We start from the raw sequence: 22536 nt of genomic DNA, 5'->3' as shown, positions 1-22536 counted from the left end.
TTTTCATATTTACTATCCAACTTGGTTCTTTTCTCCTTTGGAACATGTACATATGCATCACATCCAAATACCTTCAGATGTGAAAGAGAGGGTTTCTTACCAATCCATACCTCTAGTGGAGTCTTATCCAACAACGCTGATGAAGGTGATCTGTTGACCATGTAACATGTTGTATCCACTGCCTTTGTCAAGAATTCATGTCCTAACCTGGCACCATTGAGCATGCTTCTTGCCCTTTCCATCAACATCTTGTTCATTCTTTCTGCAACTCCATTTTCCTCAGGTGTGTACGGAATAGTCTTCTACCGTGCTATACCACAATTCTTACAGAATTCTTCAAATTCCTTACTGCAAAAATCTCCACTGTTATCTATCCTCAACACCTTTATCTTCTTCTCTACCTAGTTTTCCACCAGAGCTTTAAATTCTTTCAACCTGTCAAAGACTTTAGATTTCTTCTTAAGGAAATATATCCATGTATTCCTTGAGAAGTCATTTATAAATGATACATATTACATAGACTTACCCAGTGATAGAACCTTCACATGTCCAAACACATCACTGTGCACAAGTTCTAATATCTGTTTCGCCCTCTTACCACCAGAGGGGAAACTCACCCAATTCTGCTTCCCATATACACAATTTTCACATAAATCAAAATCCAGAGAGCTATTACTCATACCTTCTACTATACCTTTACCATGAAGTATTTGAAGGCCCTTCTCTCCAATATGTCCAAGCCTTTGATGCCACAACATGGTCTTCTCTCCAGAGACCACTAGATTTTCTACTCCACTTTCAGGAACCATAGAGCTATTGCACCCATAAAAAACAATGCTACCTTGTAGCTTGTACAAAGTTCCAATCCAAACTCCTCACATGAATAATAGTGCCCCCCCGAACCATCTTGCAGGTATCCTTCTCAAACACTGTTTTTACACTTGCATCATCCAACTTGCTTATAGAAATCGGATTTCTGGCCAATGCAGGAATATGAAGAACACTCAGAAGTGTTCTAACCCTTCCACCTTGCAACTTCAACTTTAATTTTCTGCGACCAATGATTCTAGCCTTCCTATCATCCCTTAAGAAGACATCACCACCATCGTATTTCTCATACTCCCAGAACCACTCTCTATGGGGAGTGAAGTGAAAGGATGCACCTGAGTCAATCAACCATGCCTCATGATCTACATGTGTACTTGAAAAAGCCAAGTACACATCGCCACCTTCATGTGAGATGGTTTTCACCTCTGCAAAAGGAGGATCATCAGCTCCCTTTCCTTTATCAGGAGCTTTAGATTTACAATCCCTTTTGTAGTGTCCTTCCTTTCCGCATTTCCAACACACCACCTTTACAGGTTTTCTTGGAGATTTAGATCTCCCACTCGATGACTTAGTTTTGTTTCTATTATGGGACCGTCCTCATACAGACAAGGCATCACCATTCTGGCTATCCATATTTTTCCGTCTCATCTTCTTCGTCAGCAAGGATGACACTATTTCATGAAACTGCAAGGCATTTGCATTGCTACCTATTGCAATAACCAAACTATCCCACGAATCTGGTAGAGAATACAACAAACTGATGCACTTATCTTCATCTGAAATTTTGATATCAATGGATAATAACTAACTTACCATAGTATTAAATGCGTTCAGATGCTCTGTCACTGAGTCTCCATCCTTCATCCTTAGGTTATATAGTTTTTTCTGTAGGAACAATTTATTCACCAGAGACTTAGATTGGTACAAAGTCCTTAACTTGTCCCACAAAGCCTTCACCGTAGCTTCCCCTTATACATTCAACAATACTGAATCTGAGACACACAATCGTATTATGCTCTTTGCCTTCCGATCCAACTTCTTCCATTCTTCATCGGACACTCACATTGGTTTAGTACCCAGATCTACCATGATCCACTGATCTGTATCCACCAATAGATCCTCCATCTTGAGTTTCCACAACTCAAAACTCCGACCATTAAATTTCTCGATCTCTATCTTTCCACTGCTCGCCATCTTCTTTTGCCACCAGAATCGATCTCGCAAATCTCCCACTGAACAGGGTCTACCACAGGCCCGAGTGAAACCCCTCAGCAACAAAGGCGTCCCCTTGAAGCCAAAACACCTCTAATACCAATTGTAGGTTTTTTACTCGTACAAAAATTACCTGCATACGAATTCTAAAACACAGAAAATAAAAGATGCGAGAGCATAACACATAAAACACATATACACAGAGATTTTCCCCTGGATCCCAAAACCGGGACTACCAGCTTGATTTTTCATTATGTTCCTTTCAATGTTACAATACATATTTATACATGCTGAAGCATCCAATACCATGGATTGAAAACCATCGCGTCCAAAACCATGGACCGAAAACCATCGCATCCAAAACCATGTGCGAAAAACATGCACAAAACCATAGGTAGGTCCGCCCAACCTAATGTAGGGTCCAAACACAAAATTTTTCCGAGGCACTACCCTGGACCCCATAAAGGGGGTTACCTGCACCCCTCAAACCTCCTGTGACCCCCCCGCTATGCAATCGGCGCAACGAAGGGGGGCACCCCCCCGTTAACTACGTGGGCTAGTTGTGGAAAGAATATAACACAACCCAACATTACATGTATTGTTCTAGTTTTGGTTCTAACAAGCATCATGATCATTATTGTTATCACCCTTACAAGAGGAGTGATAGGCGATACTTGCCAGATGAATTTAAGAAAGAAAAGCCACCTACTTTTGATGGAGACTTGAAGAAACAAGAATATGCACAGGCTTGGATACTTTGGATGAAAAAGCTCTTTGAGTTGCATGAGTGCATAGAAAGCATGAAGGCCAGAATTGCTATCTTCGGCCTTAAGGGTAAAGTAGATATCGAGTGGGAAGATGTGAAGCAAGTTAGAGACATCAGGACAAAGGACTTGAGTTGGCATGAGTTTAAGAGGATTTTCAAGAAGAAGTACTTGTCAGAAAGGTACTACGATGGTAAGGCCAAAGAATTCTACGAGAAAAAGATGGGATCAATGACAGATGAAGAGTACATGACTAAGTTCCTAGAGCTATTGAGCTATGTATCATATCTTAAAGATGAGAAGGCTAAATTGCAACGATTTTCAATGGTTTTCCATTAGCATTTAGCGATCTGATTGAGTATGATGAGCCTTAGTCACTTGAGGAAGTTATTGGGAAATTGAAGCATTGCTATGAACAGTGAAATCGTAAGAATGAATCTCATCAAAGATGGAAAGGGAATAAAAAGGATAAAGGTAAGGTAAATGACAACTGAAAAGAACAAGGCCTTAGAATGTAAAAGAGAAAGAAAATATGACACCACAAAAGAAGTTTAATGCAGCTAGACAGGGACATGGATCACAACAGTATCATAGAGGTGATTGTACTGGATGGTTGGAGTGTTGGACATGCAGTAAGGAACACCTTACAAGAGATTCTCCATAGATTCAGGGAAGGAGGCCTCATTTATATAGTGTTCAGGAGACACAGACTTTTGGGAATGTTGGTCAAAGCGTTTCTCGTATCTATGCAACACTGGACAACATACATGCAGACTAGCAGGTATTTATTATTGAGATGGACAGTAAGCTTTGTGATATATTTGTTTCTATTTTGATTCACCCTCAATCTAATTATATTTATGTTAGTCCTTAATTGGTGGATATGTGTGGTTTTAATAAACAAGTGAATGCATAATCTTGGTTAGTGCAGCTGCCTACAAGTACAAAGAAGATAGTTCAACATTGGGTAAGAGCTTCTGCATTTGAGTTAAATGGTATGCCTACAATAACACATTTGAATGTATTTCCATTGGGATCATATAGTATGCTATTGGGTATGGATTGACTATACCTTCATAGGACCAAGGTGGATTGTTACAACAAATCCATTGAGTGCTTGGATGACAATGGGGAACTAAGAGTCTTACAGAGAAAGAAGAAAGCAACATCAATTCAGATGGTGAAAACTATGCAGGCCAAGCATAGTCACAGGAAAGGGTGTGTGTTATTTGAAGTACATATATCTAGTGAAAAAGGAAATATAGTTGAGGATGGAAATGTTTTGATCAGGTTCCCAGTTCTACAGCAGTTTCCACCCCATAGTGAAATAAAATTTTCTATTGAGTTGGTGCGAGGGGCAACTCCAGCATCAAAAGCACCTTATGGGAAGAGCACAACTAAGTTGGTAGAGTTAAAGTTGCAGATGAAAGAGACACTTGACAAAGGATACATTAGGCCAAGTGTATCGTCGTGGGGTGCACTGGTATTGTTTTTGAAGAAGAAGGATGATACTCTTAGGTTATGCATTGACTACAGGCAGTTGAACAAAGTGACTATCAAGAACATGTATCTGTTACTGAGGATTGATGACTTGTTCGATCAGTTGAAGGGAGTTGTATTGTTCTCGAAGATTTCTCTGAGATCCATATATCATCAGGTACACATTAAAGAAGAGGACATTTACCAGACAAGTTTCCAGACCAGTTATGGGCATTATGAGTTGGTTGTAGTTCCATTCGGTTTGACTAATGCTCCAGCTGCCTTTATGTGTTCGATGAATAGAGTATTGCGCCCCTATTTGGATAAGTTTGTTATCATGTTCATTGATGACATATTGGTATATTCTAAAAATGAAGAAGAGCACGCCGAACATTTAGCATCAATGTTGACGTTGTTGAGAGAGCCTCAGTTGTGTGCTAAGCTCAGCAAGTGCAATTTCTTTCAGACTAAGGTACATTACATGGGACATGCTGTCTCCAAGGAAGGCATAACAGTGGATCCAGAAAAGGTAAGAGCTATCATGGAGTGGGCAACTCCTAGAAATGTAGATGAGGTGAGATCCTTCATGAGACTGGCATAATATTATAGGAGGTTCATCAGAAACTTCTCAAAGATCACTTATCCTATTACATCATTGTAGCAGAAAGGTAAGAAGTTTGAATGGAAAGAGGAATGTGAGGCCATTTTTTAGCAACTTAAGCAGTTGTTGACACATGCTCCAATGTTAAATATCGCAGATCCAGACAAAGCATTTGTAGTATGTACAGATACTTGAAAGAGAGGAGTTGGTGGAGTCCTTATGCAAGAAGGACAAGTAGTGTGCTATGAGTCACAAAAAGTAAATGAACATGAGCAGAAGTATCTGATACATGATTTTGAGTTGGTAGCAATCATTCATGCATTGAAGATGTGGAGGCACTATTTCTTGGTATGAGGTTTGTACTGATGAGTGATCATAGTGGATTGAGTTATCTATTTGACCAGCCGAATGTGAATGTTAGGCAAGCTAGATGGTTGGCCACGATTAGTGAGTTTGACTTCGAGATTAGGTACATCAAAGGAAAGGAGGGTTGTAGATGCTCTTACCAGGAGGATATAGGTAAATCATATAACAACTATGAGTTCCTATGGGACATATCTACAGGATATGATATGAAGGTAGGTCAGTAGGATGTTGAGTACATGGAGCTTATGCATAGGTTACAACAGGGTACAAGTAGTAGTACATGTATAGGTATAGGTGCAGGTGTAGAGGGTGTGGACTATCATATCACGACAGACGAATTGGTTAGATTTAGAGACAAGATATATGTGCCAGAAAGCGGTGAGCTCAAGAAGGTGATCTTGAGGGAGTTTCATGTGAAACCATATTCATGTAACCTAGGCTATCAGAAGACATTGACCGTATTGAAGAATTTTTATTATTAGCTGAATTTGAAGAAGGATATGGCAGAGTTTGTGGCAAGATGCTTGGATTTTCAGCAGGTGAAAGCGGAGTGTAAGCATCCAGGTGGACTGCTACAGCCGATTGTGATCCCAAAATGGCAATGGGAGGTCATTTCCATGGACTTTATCACAAGTTTTCGGAGGACAGTGAGACAACATGATTCCATCATGGTAGTGACCGTGGACAGGTTGAAAAATGTAGCACACTTCATTCCAGTGAATTCTACATTCTCAACGAGTGATGTACCATAGGTCGTCATCAGGGACACATTTAGATTTCATGGAGTTCCGAAGAATATTGTGTTAGACAAGGATGCGAAGTTCACTTCCAATTTTTGAAAGGAGTTGTTTGCAGGATTAGGTACAAAGTTGGCCTTCAGCACAACTTATCATCCACAGACAGATGGACAGACTAAGAAGGTCAACAGGATATTGGAGGACATGTTGAGGATGTACGTGATGCATTAGCAGTAGAAGTGGGAAGAGTATCTTCTACTGGTAGAGTTCGAATACAACAATGGGCATTTGGAATCCTTAAGGATGAGTCTGTTTGAGGCATTGTATGGGAAGAGTTGTAATACCCCCATCAGTTGGAGTGATCCAGTTATCATGGTGTTGATTGGACCAGAAATGTTGGCAGACATGGAGTGGGAAATGCAGGTAATCAAGAAGAATTTGAAAGTAACATAGGATAGGAAGAAGAGTTATGCATATCAGAATATGTTGTTCAAGGAGTTCTAGGTTGGGTAACATGTGTACTTCCACATCAAATTGAAGAAGAGATCTTTGCGGATTCGATCATGTGCCAAGCTGGCACTCTGGTTTTATGGAGCTTTCAGGATTATTGAGAGGATTGGGCGAGTCATCTATCGAATTGTACTGCCCCATAAAATGAAAATCAATGGTGTTTTCCATGTGTGATTTCTTAAGAAGTATTTTAAAGATGTTGATGATGTGATTGACTCGTCTGTATTGCAAGTGGAGGAATTCTAGCCGGAACCTCAGTGTATATTGTAGAGAAAGGTTCTCATGCTCTGGAACTGAGCAATCGAGTAGGTTAAAGTGCATTGGAAGCACTTTGGGCCCGATGAAGCTACATGGGAGATGGTAGATCAGATGCGAGCTATGTATCCTTCATTGTTGTCAGTTGAGGAAAAGTAGTTTTGTTATCATGTTTGGTATATGTTTTAGCATATGTTTTGGTGTGATGTTTAGGTATATGTACATATGTATATGGATGTAAATACCGCCATGAGCTATGTTATAAAGCTGCAATAAGCGGTATGGGTGTCAAGTCATTATATTTGTCATGTTGTTATGTTGTCATGTTGGTTTTCTTTTGATCATGGTGATCATTGTAAATACTGCAATGAGCTAAGTTATAAAGCTTCATGGGAAGTATGTTTTCTTTTCAATAGTTTTGCTGAGGTATAGGTGTGGTTGAACACCGAGGATGGTGTCCCCTAAGGGGGAGGGTTTTGTAACAACCATTGTAAAAATTCCATCTAATAAAAGCTAATAAAGGAAAAATAATAACCACGATTGATGGGACACTTATTCCAAGCTGAATGTTGGGCAAAAAATCTTAGTGTGGGTGTTCATTGGTTTATTATGGCTAAGGAAATTGGCAAAGACAATGACAAAGGCTTTGGAAAGACAAAATGACATTTTTGGCACATTTATTTATGAAAATAATGGAAATTAGGAGAAAATGAAGGTGAAAGGTCACAGGTTGCATGTGAGGAGGAAAATGAAGGAAAATAATGGAAAATGAAGAAAATAGAGGCCTCATTGATAAAAAGGCTTTTGAGGATCAGTTGGTACCTTTTGTGAGTTTAGTTTTGGAGCTCTCTCATTATTATCTCTCTCTCTCTGAAGCAACTAAAGTTGGATTCTTTGCAGGTATCTATTTGCATTTTTGTTTTCCTTGCTAGCTTTGCCATGCATGGTATTGCATGTGGTTCTTTGCTATCATGACATGGGTTTTGCTAGGTGTGACAATGTTTTCAGCCTAGCCTTGCCATTTCTGGATTGCCATGGTGTGATGGGGTTCTCATGTTTTTGTTGAGTTGGATTTTTAGATGGATTCGAAGTTGAGTGAGGTGGATCTCTGAAAGAAAGAACACATGGCCTAGTGATCCCTGAACTAGACTATGGATTGCGGTAAAGCCACTAGCCTAGTGACCCTTGAACCATACTGTGGGTTGCAGTAAAGCTAGGTATTGTGTGCCTCGGTGGGCCTAGGAATCCTCGACCGGTTAATGGCAGGATATACAGTAAAGCATAGAGGTGGTTTCCCTTGATTAGGCCTAGGAATCCTTGTTGGTGAATGGCGGGATATACGGTAAATCCTAGAGGGTGGACTCTCGGTTTAGGGCCTAGTGATCCGATGTGGATTTTGGTAAAGCCTGAGAGACTAGGAGATAGGAAAATTCCTCACAGTGTTGGTGGAGAAATTCAATGGCATCCATGCTTGTTTTGGCCTAGTGATCTGGTGGAGATAATGGTAAAGTCTGTTATTACATGTTTATTGTGTTGGCCTAGTGATTGAGTGTGGATTGCGGTAAAGCCTAGTTTCTATTGATGAGGGTGAGGTGGTTTAGCCTTGGGATGCCCTCGTTGGTTCTTTTGGTTTGAGTCCCAAATTCATGCTTGGAATATCGCACATGGGTGATTAGCTGAAGAGAGATTTGGCTTAGTCAATCTATGGTCGAGTGGAACAAGGTAGTCACATCCTGGGTTGAATTTTCCATTCATTAATAACAGGTTATCTCTTTGATATCTTATGTGCAAATATACTCGTTTATATGTGGATTCTATGGTTGATGTATCCTTGATATTTCTGTTGTTATTATGTTGGTTATAAACATGTATAATGACAATGATGGTGTATGACTCTCCTCATGTTTTGATTTGTAAATGAATGAATAATGTATCTATGACCTAATAGATGAAATTGTAGCTAATGTGTTGAGGCATCAATGCTTCTTAGCGATTCTCAGATAAGTATGAGACCCCTATGCTCAAATATGTTTTTTAAACTTGTAGATTACATATTTGTGACATGTTTGACGAAATTCCTATCATGGATAGTAGGGGTCCAGTCTAGACCTTGTCAATGTTTTTGTAAATGTACCATTGTTATGTTGTGTAAATTCATTTATGAACCTGTCATTGAGTTTTGGGCAGTGACCTGGGCTCTGGGCTTGAAAAAGTGGCACAAATCGCGGAGTCACAGACATAGGTCTGAGGAGAAATGTCCCCAAATGCATGCATACCCATGATGTGGGAGTGTCTGGAGCCTCCCAGATGCACCCTTATCCATATCAAGGGAGTGTTTAGGGGTTTAATGGTCTAAAACTTCAATTGGTCTCAGGGGCTGGTTACCTGAGTGGTTGGGATGAGTCCTGAGAGTTCAGTTGTTGATATGGAAGGTTTGTGTGGTATGTTTCCATCGATTCCACTTCCTTAAGGTGACTTAGGAGGTTGAATCCCATCATAGTGGCCTCTCATCACATATTTACCATCGTTGCCTAGTTACTTGGGTAGATGTGGGATGAGGGTGTTACACACACCCTCATGCCTAGTGAGTCGCTAAGGATCTAATGTGAAAACCCCTTGATTTTCCACAACTGCTTGACTTGCTTCACTGGGGAGAGTACCCCGAGACCAAAATATGTCTGAAAGATCCCCCTCGTTTAGAGAAGAATCAACCACTTTTCTAACAGTCATGTATTCTTCCCACAAAAATCTACCTTCAGAAACACTGCCTTAGACACACGTAAATGGAAAAACCACTTAGAGGGTCTAGCTGAGGATGAAATACCTGATAATAAATCTTAGTCTACAAAGGAAACAATTGGCTCCTTGCGGCATTTAATGACATGTGCAGCGGAATGAGGAGATGAATCGAGCTGTCGGTGAAAACACCAACCTAAAAGCAAGTTTAAATCCTCAACCGAGCTCAGATCTCCAGAAAAAACTGGCATGGAAGACAAAGACCCCTCCATTGGACTTTTAGGTTTATATTCAACAAGATCCAAATCCATGAGCATCAGAACAAAATATGCTAGCTCAGTGGAAAACAATGAATAAGGAAAAAACGCCAAAAACACTAGGAATACCGGGAGATGGCAGATAGTCCAAGAAAAATCTCGGTGAAAACAGTGAAAACCTTAATGGTGAAACCGAAGCAACTGTGCGTTGACCCGAAACCCCTAAGAGGTTAACAACTAAGGGAATCCACACTTGTGAGTCTAAGGCACCACGGGGTGAGAACCCTCACAAATTGATGTGGTCTCGTAGTAAACCCTAGTCTCCTTCGATACATTCAAACTCTAAACACCTAAAATTCGCTATTGCCTCCCCCTCCTAGTATAACCATATCAATCATATAATTATCACATTAAATAAATAATCATCACTTTTTCAAACTAAAAAATTCTTATATAATAAGAACTTTTATATTATGACAAGATTGACAACAAGATTGACCACATATATGAGATGAGTTTTTTGCTTTCTAAATTTTGAGTAGACAACATGAAATCCATAGTGGTAAAAGATGTGTTTTTCCTATTAAGGAAAAAGGTGAATAATTTCACTTACAAACATAGAGTCTAAGTGGTCGTACAAATGCAGAAAAATTAAAACACCTAAACGCAAAATACAAATGGGACAATTGAATCGGGATTGAGAATGGTGCGCATTTCAATCCTTTTCCACTTTGCATTGCCGTTTTGGCCGACCTTGTAGGTATCCCAAGACAAAGTACAATATTCAAATATTGTTAAAAACATTACGAATTGTGGTTGTTCGCTTTTAACCCTAACATCGTATTAAGGTAATCCACAAATATTTGTGTTTCTAATCTTTTGTTTATGTTAAAAAAGATTGATTATAGTTCGGCCATATACATGGTATCATGTCAGTAGATTTTTTTTTTAATGAGCTATTATGAGTATTTAGGATAAAATTGTTGATGTTTATTTCGTATCATTTTATTAAGAATTGATTTTTTTATTTTTTTTAATATAAAATTAATAGGTTAAATTTGATTAAAAAATTGGTAAAATAATTCAAAAAATCAATGTAACAAAATATCATATCATGAATTTTGAATTTTTAAAAACCATTTTTAATAATGCAAATAAATTTGTTGTAGCTCAACAAAATTGCTTTGAGATTTGAGATGGTGTAAGGTATTATGTTATTGATGTTTTTATTTTTATGCATAACAACACATTATTAATTAGTTATTCTTGTAAATATAGTTGGCAATGTATCAAGATTTTTAAACATTCAACAAAATATTTACATTATTAATTTTTTATTCTTTCAAGTATTTCTTATATTTATATTATTAATTTTTTGTTAGTTTGAGTATTTGTTTACCAAATTTATTTATGTAAATATTATTCTTATAAATAAAAGTATCATGCCATCAATTTTATATTTTAATTAATAATACATTATATATTATATTTGATGTTTGATAAAATAATTTATATAAATATTTTTTATTACAGGAAAGTAGTTTTGACATTATTATACATATATATTTTCAATATATATAAAGTTATTATAATTTATAATGATTTTGAAAATTTATTATTCAATGAAATATTTATTATTTATTATTTAATTTTATAAATATAGTATTAAGTTTTTTGAAAGTAGATAAAGTACTTCAAAATTTTGAAGTAAAATGAAAAAAAGAGAAGAAATGATTAGTATCAAATCATTATGTTTTTAATTATTAATTTAATAATTTGTTGACCATTTAAAAACAACTTTTTTCCATATAATTTATTTATTAAAATATTATAATATAACAATATAAAATATTTTAATTAAATTATTTTTTATTTATTAAATATAAATTATTTATCAATTTATGATGCAGGAGCATCTAGACTTGGCCAGCAATGTGACGGGGTGGTCACATGTTGTGGCTAACGCAAGATTGGGAGGAAGACTTAGTTGTTAAATTTGTATTAATTTCAATAAGGGTAAGTAGTTAAGGGTGGTCTAATTAGGAATAAATGGCAAGTGATCATCCTTGCGTGGAGATCAAGCCAAGTGGTCTAGTTTGTTTAGGTGGAGATCAAGATTGAATTATAACTGTATAACTAATTCCTTCATGTGTGGAAAGTAGTAGTTAGATATGACATATGTATAACTTCTTTTTTTGGGATGGAAAAAAGAGAAGAAGGAGGCAGTAGGGGAGAGATAGGTCGAGTGAGGGGAGGTCTGACAGATAGAGAGGGCCAGGGCAGAGCACTCTCATCCTTGTATGATCAGGCCGTTGAGGTAACAATAATATGCTAATAAAGATTCAGCATAATAAACCTGTAATAGTTCTGTGTTTCTATGACTTGATCTCCCCATGGTCAATTGGACAAGTGTGTAAGTGTCTGCTCAGAAATTTCTGTGTGATTTATGTGATGATCAGTAAATGATTAATGAATATGTGAAATGTTGCTAAGGAATTCGCGTACAATCCCTGTAATACGAAATGGTAATGTTTGAATGCGTGAATGGTGGTTGCTGAATGGGTTTCTTCTGGTAGTTAATGGTACAGGAATTACGAGGCTCTTGTAGAATGGTTTGAAGACCTTTCTGAGGAACCTGTCATAAGTTAAAACCAGAGTCAGTAATAAGTTGTTGATGCCACTAGAATTCACCATGGGAAGTCTTTGCGTAGTATTGGTTAATTTCCAGTTCACGGGAGTCGCCATCTGGGCGTAAATGAACCAATACTTCCATTGATTAGGGATCCGTGCCGAAGATCCAGAGACCCTGCCTGAAAGGTGGAAGAACGAAACTAGATCTGAGGTATCCGCTCTCATCACAACTGACGATACAGAAACGCTAGGCTCGTGAACCACAGTTACTGTTGGTTTGTTCGACTCATTAGAGGGCACTGACAATAGGAAGTTGAAGCCGTGTCCAGGCAAGAAGATGGCGTGTTCTTCTGTCAAACAGTTAGTGGATGCGTAGCCATTGTTCTTGGCAATAACACAAAGGCGAAGAGGGCAGCTCGTGTTATTGAAGAAGGCGCCTGGAAAAATATCCCATTTTGAGGGAAAAGTCGGGAAAGCTGCCGTAATTGAGTTCGCCTTTGCAAACAAGCTCCCACTAGTGACGACTTCCACCAGGGAAGGTGCTAATACAATAGCTGACAGTTCTATAAAGAGCCAAACCCTGCTCGTTGTAACTGCCAAGGATTAGGAAGAGGTCGTTCCATCATTTCAAGACGCTGCAAAAGCATTTGGGGGAAAATCCTTTTGGTGCAGGTTGATTCTGACAATGCTGATGTTGGGAAACCAGGTATGGAAAGCTTGGGCTTAAGTGGAGATGAGCCAAAGATAGACTCAGGCCTTTCTTAAAGTCCCAACCTAGGCCGGCAAAGACTAATGGAAACATAAAATGTATTGCCCTTTAAGGAGTATTTAAATCCTGATAAGGTCCATCGATTGTGCAGCCATAAGGTTGCATCATTTTTGGTATCAGAGCGAGAAAAGATTTCCTGCGGAAAGGAGTTTTGCGTGCTGAGAAAGAAGAGTGTGAGCAGCCAAGGTGACAGAGCTGGTAATCAGAAAGACTAGCAGGATAAAAGGTCTAAACAAGCGTGTTTTGTGTGCAAGGGTTCAAAGGTTGCATAGGGAGAAAGCAGGTCTTGGAAGGAGACAGACGCTGACAGTGGTAAAGAGGTAAGATAGCAAAGGAAAAGTTGCAGAGGGCAAATGGCCAAGGACAATAAAGGTCAAAGATAACAGAAATGAAAGATAGCAAAGAGAGTTGAGAATTTCATTCTCAAGGGAGATTTTAAATCCGAACACATAGCAGAACAGAGAGGAGAAGAGTTTTACTCTCAAAGAAAGAATTTGTGGAAAGCAAATAATTTGATAGAGTGCATGCAAAATGCAGATGGACATGATCCTACAGGGATCATAAAAAATATATATATATGATGATATTTGTTTTAACTGAGTTGATAAACTGTGATTGAAGGTTTTCAGTAGCAGGCAAAGGGAAAAGTAGAGCAAAGAAAGCACTCTGAGGTGTTCTCAAGGGAGAGTGAGAGCTTGCAGAAGCCTAGGAAGAGTAAAGATGGTGCTCAAGAGGAGGTTCCAGATGGAGGACCATGCTTACCAAAAGACTGAGCGTGGAGAGCTTAGTGAGGTAAGATTGCAGTGAGGAGGACTTGCTGTTGCGGAGGCTTATTGCAGTGGAGAGAGGAGCTCAAGAAGAGAGGATGAAGACAAAGATGATGGAAGATCATTGCAGAGGTTCTGAAGAAAGTCACTATAGAAGAAAGAATGCCAAGACAAAGGGCATGAAGAGGATGAGTCAAGAGGAGCTTGACAAGCAACTTGCTGACATGAAAGCAAGATTGGAGATATTGACAGAGCTGCTACAAGAACTAGAAGACTAGAAAAGAGGATGGACCTTTCCATTAAAAGGAAAGAAGGTGATTTGGCACTCATTACAGATGAGGTGGAAGCAAAATGAGATTGCCTTATGGACAAGGAAACTCAAATTCTTTGAGTCAAGGATAAGAATTGAAGATGCCGCAGGCAAATTTGTTCAGAGGAAAATGCTTGAAGAAGCAGGAGAAGCAGATGAAGCAGATGAAGTTATCTGCAAGCCAGAGGAAGGAATATCTCTGGATGATGATGAGGAAGAGGTAAGATGTTATGAGGGTCTCAAAAGTTCAGAAGAGAACTTGCATCAGCATACTGAAATGTTGACAAGGAGACTAGAATGAAGCTCAAGGAGATTTACTGAAATGTTGACAGGAAGACTAGAAGGAAATTCAGAGAAACAGGTCGAACTAGTGACAGAGGGTAAAATTGATGGAATCATGGAAACACAACCTTATGGGAAAGATGCAAATAAAGTAATTGATGTTCCACATAAGCTTCCAACATTGCATACACCGTTGTCAGAAATCTTGGCCACAACGTTACCGCTCGAAGGAAGTTCATGTATGAAAGAGGGCCAGATGAGCATTAGGAAGAGTGTTTTATCAGTAGAAAAGAATTTGTTAGTTCAAGATGTAACATCTAAAAAATATTCTGTAGAGGATGTGCAACTTTCCAGGAGTAGCCTGAGAGAGACAGAAGAGGTCAAAGAGGGTTTAAATGACGTGGAAGTATCAGTTTGACAGGCAGGGGAAGACAAATCATCATTTAATTTTCTATTTATTGGTCAACGGAAACCTGGCGGAAATGCCATCAAATGTAGTGATCAACCCTGTTCTGTTCCCGTGGTTTGGGATGCACATCAAGCCGGTTCCCTTGAGAAGTTGGCAGGTGGGGACATGAAATCAATTGAAGGAAGGGTTAAGTTGCCGACATCTTGTCTTCACGGCGATAGAGGGTTGCCCATAGTTGGTAGAGACATTTCTTGGCAGGAAGCATGTGGTCCTAGCTATTGTTCCTCTCCACTCAATGGTTCCTCAACATTGTTTTCAAGCGATTCAGTGTCACCCACACGGAATGTAGCTGACAGTCCTGGAAGAGAAAACTGCATAGAAGACGAGAGCTCAAAAATATTAGTGAAAGCAACATATAAAGGTGAAAAGGGACAACCAATGAAGATTGTCAAAGAAGTTCATGAAGAAGAGACCATGATTTCTGAAAACATAGTAAAAGATCATCATGCTGTCATGATGATAGGCATGATTGAGTCAACCATGGGAGATGTTGAGTTGATCAACCTGGAAAATATGCCTCAAGGAAGATGACATGAAGCAGAAATTCACCTAGCAAAAGGTGAAGAAAAGGAAGAAGAGCTGACAATGACAAGAAGTCAACAACAGGATCAAGGAGAAAAAGAAAGCAGCTCTCGTCAAGAAGCTAATGTATGGGAGAAGGAGCTAGAGTTACTGGAGAAATGGCTAAAAGCACCAGTACCTGATGAAGACTGTAAGAGGTCTGCAGTAAAGGGAGCAGAAGCAGAGGAAGAAGTTCACAACTGTGAACCAGGGCAAGGAAGCATTATTAAGGAGTTAAATCAACAGAGTGAAGTATTGATGAAAGAAGAAAGTCCAGAACAACAAGTTGAAATGCTGTTGAAAGGAGACACACAGTCTGAATGTGTGAAACAGAGGAAGATGCAGCTGGACAGCAGCAACAAGCTAAAGCAGGAAGGGAGAATTAATGAAGAAGACTAGCAAGAAGATCTATTGGAAACAAGGATTGAGAACATAAGGAAACTGATGTTGAAGCAGACCAGAAGGCAAAGGTTGGCAGCATCAGAAAAGGTGATCAGTCAAGTACTAAAAGATTTTCAGCAGGTTAAGAGAATTTGTCCAAATGATCCTGATGCCACCAAAAAGCTTGAAGAGACCGAAACAACAGTCAAAAAAATTAGATTTATTGAGGCCATCTCAGTGAATGATCTTGTGAATCATTCTGTTGTTGATCCCATTGATTTTCATTCAATAAAGGTAGAGTGACAGCATAGAATAGAAGGAGAAAATGTAACATTGGAATTTATAAAGAAAGTGATGGATGACTTCAAGAATCAGGAAAATATACACAGAAGGTGTGCATTTCAAATATTATTGCAAGTAAAGGATTTGCTGGAGGCGATGCCATCGCTGGTTGACATCGATATTCCGAATGGAAAGCAATTCACTGTTTGTGATGACATCCATGGTCAATATTATGACCTTTTTAACATCTTTGAGATTAGTAGGCTTCCTTCGGAGGACAATCCTTATCTTTTTAATGGTGATTTTGTTGATCGAGGATCATTTTCAGTTGAAGTCATACTTGTGCTATTCGTATTCAAGTGTATGTGTCCAACTGAACTCTGCCTTGAAAGAGGAAATCATGAAAGCAGGAGTATGAACCAGATTTATAGTTTTGAGGGCGAAGTCAAGTCCAAGTACAGTGAAAGCATGGTTGAGCTTTTCGCTGAAGTGTTTTGCTGCTTGCCTTTGGCTCATATCCTCAATGACAAGATTTTTGTTGTTCATGGTAGTCTTTTTAGTGTTGATGGTATAAAACTGGATGATATCAAAGAAATTGTTCGATTCCGAGAGCCACCTAAAGAGTGTCTAATGCGTGAAATACTTTGGAGTGATCCACAGCCCCATAAAGGGCATGGACCCAACAAACGAGATGTTGGTTTGTCTTTTGGAGAAGATATGACCAACAGGTTTTTCCAGGAAAATAATCCTGAGCTGGTGGTCAGGTCTCATGAAGTTAAAGAGGAAGGTTATGAAATTTAACACGATGGCAAACTTATTATGGTTTTCTCAGCTCCAAACTATTGTGACCAAAGAAGGAAGATAAAGCAGGAAGCAACTGACATGCAACCTAAACGGAGGAGCAGAGCATATGGACAACTCCAGGACAAAGTCTGGGATCCAGGAGGAATTTTTTTTTTTTCTTCATTCCTTTTTGAAAGCACATGATCAGGAGATCATGAATGTTTTCAAGTGTGAGAGTCTGATGCAGGAGCATCTAGACTTGGCCAGCAATGTGATGGGGTGGTCACATGTTGTGGCTAATGCAAGATTGGGAGGAAGACTTAGTTGTTAAATTTGTATTAATTTCAATAAGGGTAAGTGGTTAAGGGTGGTCTAATTAGGAATAAATGGCAAGTGATCATCCCTGCGTGGAGATCAAGCCAAGTGGTCTAGTTTGCTTATGTGGAGATCAAGATTGAATTATAACTGTATAAATAATTCCTTCATGTGTGGAAAGTAGTAGTTAGATATGACATATGTATAACTTCTTTTTTTTGGGATGGAAAAAAGAGAAGAAGGAGGCAGTAGGGGAGAGATAGATCGAGTGAGGGGAGGTCTGATAGATAGAGAGGGCCAGGGCAGAGCACTCTCATCCTTGTATGATCAGGCCATTGAGGTAACAATAATATGCTAATAAAGATTCAGCATAATAAACCTGTAATAGTTCTGTGTTTCTGTGACTTGATCTCCCCATGGTCAATTGGACAAGTGTGTAAGTGTCTGCTTAGAAATTTCTGTGTGATTTATGTGATGATCAGTAAATGATTAATGAATATGTGAAATGTTGCTAAGGAATTTGCGTACAATCCCTGTAATACGAAATGGTAATGTTTGAATGTGTGAATGGTGGTCGCTGAATGGGTCTCTTCTGGTAGTTAATGGTACAAGAATTACGAGGCTCCTGTAGAAGGGTTTGAAGACCTTTCTGAGGAACCTGTCATAAATTAAAACCAGAGCCAGTAATAAGTTGTTGATGCCACTGGAATTCACCATGGGAAGTCTTTGTGTAGTATTGGTTAGTTTCCAGTTCACGGGAGTCGCCATCTAGGCATAAATGAACCAATACTTCCGTTGATTAGGGATCCGCGCAGAAGATCTAGAGACCCTGCATGAAAGGTGGAAGAACGAAACTCGATCTGAGGTATCCTCTCTCATCACAACTGAGGATACAAAAACGTTGGGCTCGTGAACCACAGTTGCTGTTGGTTTGTTCGACTCATTAGAGGGCACTGACAATAGGAAGTTGAAGCCGCGTCCAAGCAAGAAGATGGCGTGTTCTTATGTCAAACAGTTAGTGGATGCGTAGCCGTTGTTCTTGGCATTAACACAAAGGCGAAGAGGGCAGCTGGTGTTTGAAGAAGGCACCTGGAAAAATATCCCATTTTGAGGGAAAAGTCGGGAAAGCTGTCGTAACTGAGTCTGCCTTTGCAAACAAGCTCCCACTAGTGATGACTTTCACCAGGGAAGGTGCTAATATGATAGCTAACAGTTCTATAAGGCGCGAAACCCTGCTCGTTGTAACTGCCAAGGATTAGGAAGAGGTCTTTCCATCATTTCAAGACGCTGTAAAAGCATTTGGGGGAAAATCCCTTTGGTGCAGGTTGATTCTGACAATGCTGATGTTGGGAAACTAGGTATGGAAAGCTTGGGCTTAAGTGGAGATGAACCAAAGATAGACTCAGGCCTTTCTTAAAGTCCCAACCTGGGCTGGCAAAGACTGATGGAAACATAAAATGTATTGGCCATTAAGGAGTATTTAAATCGTGATAAGGTCCATCGGTTGTGCAGCCATAAGGTTGCATCAATTTAATCTTTAATAAAATACATATTATTAATCATTTACTATTTCTATCATTTATCCAATAAATTTGCTAGAATTTAAACAAATATTTCTTAATTATAAAGTTAACATATATAAGATTTTCCTAAAATAAACATATATTTTTAATTTAATAATATTTACCTATTATCTTTATAATATATAAATAGATAAAATAATATATGATATTCTTAAAATAAATATATATATTTATAATTTAATAGTATTCACATCTTATATATAGATATAAATATAGATAAATAAAATGATATATACTATAATCAAAAATACATAATGTGTCAAATTTAAAATTTCAATAATATTTTCCTTAATTTATATATTCTTATAATTAAATTCACAACAATCCAAAAAAATTTACTAAGCGATAAACTTTTTATCAATGATAAAGTGAAATAAGATAATTAATTAATAATAATTATATTTTCATTGTTTAAATGAAACGATAATAATAAATTTTGATTATTTAATTTTAATAAAAGTATTATTATTTTAATTTTTATAAGTAGAGCTTCGGCGTAAATCACATAAAGAGAGACATTTGTCGACGCGTTTTGAACCAACTAGTGTGGTTCATCGTCACGACAAGTTGAAGAAGCAGATCCAACTTAGCATGATAAATAGTCTGAGCAGAGTCTCCAACTCTCTGCATCTTTTCAGAAAAGCTAGATCTGTCTTCAACTTCGAGACCTCCAAGCGTGCCCGTTCAAAATGATGAACCTTAGATGCAATGGCTTTACCGTGCAGGGAATCAATTGTTGAATTGAGGCTTCTGTGATCCATAATATTTATAAGTAGAGCTTCGGCGTAAATCACATAAAGAGAGACATTTGTCGACGCGTTTCGAACCAACTAGTGTGGTTCATCGTCAGGACAAGTTGAAGAAGGAGATCCAACTTAGCATGATAAATAGTGTGAGCAAAGTCTCCAACTCTCTGCATCTTTTCAGAAAAGCTAGATCTGTTTTCAACTTCGAGACCTGCAAGCGTGCCCGTTTAAAATGATGAACCTTAGATGCAATGGCTTTACTGTGCAGGGAATCAATTGTTGAATTGAGGCTTCTGTGATCCATAATATTTATAAGTAGAGCTTCGGCGTAAATCACAGAAAGAGAGACATTTGTCGACGCGTTTCGAACCAACTAGTGTGGTTCATCATGAGGACAAGTTGAAGAAGCAGATCCAGCTTAGCTATTTATCATGCTAAGTTGGATCTGCTTCTTCAACTTGTCCTGACGATGAACCACACTAGTTGGTTCGAAACGCGTCGACAAATGTCTCTCTTTATGTGATTTACGCCGAAGCTCTACTTACAAATATTATGGATCACAAAAGCCTCAATTCAACAATTAATTCCCTGCATGGTAAAGCCATTGCATCTAAGGTTCATCATTTTGAACGGGCACGCTTGCAGGTCTCAAAGTTGAAGAGAGATCTAGCTTTTCTGAAAAGATGCAGAGAGTTGGAGACTCTGCTCAGACTATTTATCATGCTAAGCTGGATCTGCTTCTTCAACTTGTCCTGACGATGAACCACACTAGTTGGTTCGAAACGCGTCGACAAATGTCTTTCTATATGTGATTTACGCCGAAGCTCTACTTATAACTATTATGGATCACAGAAGTCTCAATTCAACAATTGACTCCCTGCACGGTAAGGCCATTACATCTAAGGTTCATCATTTTGAACGGGCACGCTTGCAGGTCTCGAAGTTGAAGACAGATCTAGATTTTCTGAAAAGATGCAGAGAGTTGGAGACTCTGCTCAGACTATTTATCATGCTAAGCTCGATATGCTTCTTCAACTTGTCTTGACGATGAACCACACTAGTTGGTTCGAAACGCATCGACAAATGTCTCTCTTTATGTGATTTACGCCGAAGCTCTACTTATAAATATTATGGATCACAGAAGCCTCAATTCAACAATTGATTCCCTGCACGGTAAAGCCATTGCATCTAAGGTTCATCATTTTGAACGGGCACGCTTGCAGGTCTCGAAGTTGAAGAGAGATCTAGCTTTTCTGAAAAGATGCAGAGAGTTGGAGACTCTGCTCAGACTATTTATCATGCTAAGCTGGATCTGCTTCTTCAACTTGTCGTGACGATGAACCACACTAGTTGGTTCGAAACGGGTCGACAAATGTCTCTCTTTATGTGATTTACGCCGAAGCTCTACTTATAAATATTATGGATCAGAGAAGCCTCAATTCAACAATTATTATTTTAAGTTTGAAATTAAAATGATTCAATCATTATTAAAATTTAATTTTTAGTTTATTTAAATTATATTATTTTTTTTAATAATTTTATTATATATATATATATATAATTTTTTTTATTTCAACAATATAATATTAAATTATTTGGTGATTTAATAAAAATCTTTTCACACTGTTTTCATAAAGTAATAATAAGAGAGTTATAAATTCAAAATCAAACTAAAATAGTATTATAATAAAGAAAATTCTTGTTATATTTATTGTCAACACCGTTTATGTGTCACACTAGTGTGAGTTCACTTAAACATTATAGATGTGGCAAATTATGTAAGTAAGAGAGGTTATAATAGTAGTAGTAAAATTCTTGTTATATTTATTGTCAACACCGTTTATGTGTCACACTAGTGTGGGTTCACTTAGACATTATAGATGTGGCAAATTATGTAAGTAAGAGAGTTTATAATAGTAGTAGTTGGAAATGACCTGATTTTATGCAAGTAAGAGCTTGATCAAGTTCTAGATTGCTCTAGATGCAAAAAAGAAAAAGAAAAAGAAAAACATAAAGATAATATTAAAAGAAAAGGAATAAATAGAATTGAAGGATTGGATAGGAGGGTAAATAAAAGCACAATGAAGAAAATAGAAGAATATATGACTTAAAAATTAGAGAATAAGATTAATGAGGAATATAATTAGAAACTTAAAAAGAAAGTAGAGGCCCAAAGAGGGAAATAGATACATGATGAGGAAAATAAAAATCAAAGTATGAGAAGAGATGAAAAGGGAAATTATTTATAAAAACAGATTATAAATCATAGAAAAAATAAAAATAAAAGAATTCTAAGAATTCCACAGGAAAAAAGAGCAATAATTTAATAGCATAATTAATAAATGGTATGTTTTTAAAAGTATCTAGAATTGTTAGTAAGTTATTGCAGCAATCCTCCCTATAGAACTCGCTAATCATGTAGTAATTTTTGCTATAAACATTAAACATTCAAATATTAAAAGAAAACTTTTAATTTAACTATAACAAATAAATTATTTAAAATTCTAAGAATGTTTATATAATATAAGACTAACACAAGGAGTTGATGAGGATGGGCCTCTTTAACAATGCAACCACACATCAAATTTCAAGAGGGGTGGTTGTGCTTATGCTCCTGAGGAGACATGCTAAAATTGTGTGACCACTTTGACAGATTAAATGCCCCTAAATAAAAGCTCCTCAAACCAGAAATCAAATCTAAAAAATCACACACAACTTGACAAACAAAAATATAATTATAAAAAATATTATATATATTATATTTAATATTAATATTTTTACAATTTTATTCACTCCATTTCAAAATCGTGACATCTCACTCCATTTCCACACATTTCAAGTATCATGATACACCATAAATGCGCAAAATTCTCGCTTGATTTGGATTTTACGATCTCTACATATTTAAAATT

General features: G+C 37.7%; 1 pseudogene; it reads left to right on the top strand.

The window, feature by feature from the left end:
* Positions 1 to 15978: 15978 nt before the first annotated feature.
* LOC149160607 (serine/threonine-protein phosphatase 5 pseudogene) lies at positions 15979 to 18712 on the top strand (annotated as a pseudogene).
* The last annotated feature ends 3824 nt before the right edge of the window (positions 18713 to 22536 follow it).

Source organism: Pinus tabuliformis, chromosome 5_2 (genome assembly GCF_031772625.1).
Source record: "Pinus tabuliformis cultivar Carrire ecotype Pingquan chromosome 5_2, CPIR1, whole genome shotgun sequence".
Classification (NCBI taxonomy): Eukaryota; Viridiplantae; Streptophyta; class Pinopsida; order Pinales; family Pinaceae; genus Pinus; species Pinus tabuliformis.
Note: the sequence above shows the minus strand (reverse complement) of the source record. Positions and strands in the feature narration are given on the sequence as shown.